Source organism: Notechis scutatus, chromosome 9 (genome assembly GCF_049901735.1).
Source record: "Notechis scutatus isolate UNSWTSFEM ecotype Mainland chromosome 9, rNotScu1.2, whole genome shotgun sequence".
Taxonomy (NCBI): domain Eukaryota; kingdom Metazoa; phylum Chordata; class Lepidosauria; order Squamata; family Elapidae; genus Notechis; species Notechis scutatus.
Genome location: NC_142017.1, coordinates 4,169,208 through 4,170,868, shown reverse-complemented (window position 1 = coordinate 4,170,868; position 1,661 = coordinate 4,169,208).

Sequence of the window (1,661 nt, the reverse complement as noted above, 5' to 3'; positions counted from 1 at the left end):
GAGAGGCGGGTGGGTAACGTAGTCCCGAAACCTGGCGGCTGCTCTTCGTACAAACCGCCGTTTGGAGTTTCTTCTTCCAGTTTCATTAAAATAATAATAAAATAATAATAATAATAATCTCAGTCTTTCTCCTGCCCTTTGACGTGAAAATGGCAGGTGCCAATAAAGCAGATTTCGGACGCACCGATTTGGAAGAGAGTTATGACCCTTATGATTATATATCCCCCTTTCATGGCTGGCATTTTCACTTTCCTCCCCAAATGACAATGCAAGCAACCTTGGAAGGTAGCTTGGGTTAGTTTCAGACCAAGCTTTGAGCTTCCGTGGTGGATTCTTGGTTTCACTCTCATTTCGGCTCTGATTCAAGACCAGGGTGAGTGAGGAAGAGCAGGTGGAGGGTTTAGTTATCCTAAATGATAAGAGAGAAAGGAAGGCAAGAAAAGGGGTACAAGAAGGGTTTCTTGGGGGTTGATAATTGGATGTGGGGTCTAGAACTGGCTTAGGCATTGTGGCCTTGTCTCAGTGGTTGAGTTTAGGGGCCCCCATTTTTGTGGGATAGAGGCCAAATCTTGTCTACCATTTCAGGATGAAACTATTCAGATCATTAGATATTTTTAGTATTTGTCTTCCTCCCTCCCTCCCTTCCTCTTTTCTTCTTTCCTCCCTTCTTCCTTGCTTTTCACACTACTTCCTTCCTCTATCCTTCTACTCTTTCCTTTACTTCTCTTCCTCCTTCTATCCTCCTCCTTCCTTCCTCCCTCTTTTCTTCTTTCCTCCCTTCTTTCTTTTCACTTTTTCCTTCCTCTATCCTTCCACTCCTTCCCTTCCTCTTTCCTCCTTCTGTCGTCCTCCCTCCACTTCCTTTCATCCTTCCTCCCTTCCTCTCTTCTTTCCTTCTTCCTTCCTTCTTTCCCTCCCTTTTTCCTCTATCCTACTTCCTCCTCCTCTCTCTCTCTCACACACCCCTTTCTTACTCTGCCTTTAGCAAATGCTGAAAGCTTAGGATCAAATGAAATCCTTCATCCGAAGGCCTAGGAGGAGGAGGAGGAGGAGGAGGAGGAGGAGGAGGAGGAAGGGGAAGAAGGGGAAGAAGGGGAAGAGGAAGAGGAAGAAGAGGAAGAGGAGGAAGAAGAGGAAGAAGAAGAAGAGGAAGAAGAAGAGGAAGAAGAGGAAGAGGAAGAGGAAGAAGAGGAAGAGAAAGAGGAAGAAGAGGAGGAAGAAGAGGAAGAGGAAGAGGAAGAGGAAGAGGAAGAGGAAGAAGAAGAAGAAGAAGAAGAAGAAGAAGAAGAAGAAGAAGAAGAAGAAGAAGAAGAAGAAGAAGAAGAAGAAGAAGAAGAAGAGGGAGAAGAAGAAGAGAGGAAGAGGAAGAGGAAGAAGAAGAAGAAGAAGAAGAACTCAATATCTGTGAATAGAAGAAAATAATCCCCCTCTGGATGCTTGCCTTGTATCAGTTAGTTGTCTGTGGCGAGAGGTTCATCAAGCAAGCCCTCCTTCTGTCTCTTTTATTTCTTTGATCCGGAAGAATGACAAAACCATCCTGGGAGACCTAACCCTCCCCTTCTTCTCCCCCTCCTCCCCAAACCGGGAAAGTTTTGATCAGAGATTTTGAATATCTAGAATTCGGTGTGTTTTTCGAAACGCCACCCTCGGGCCAAGATATT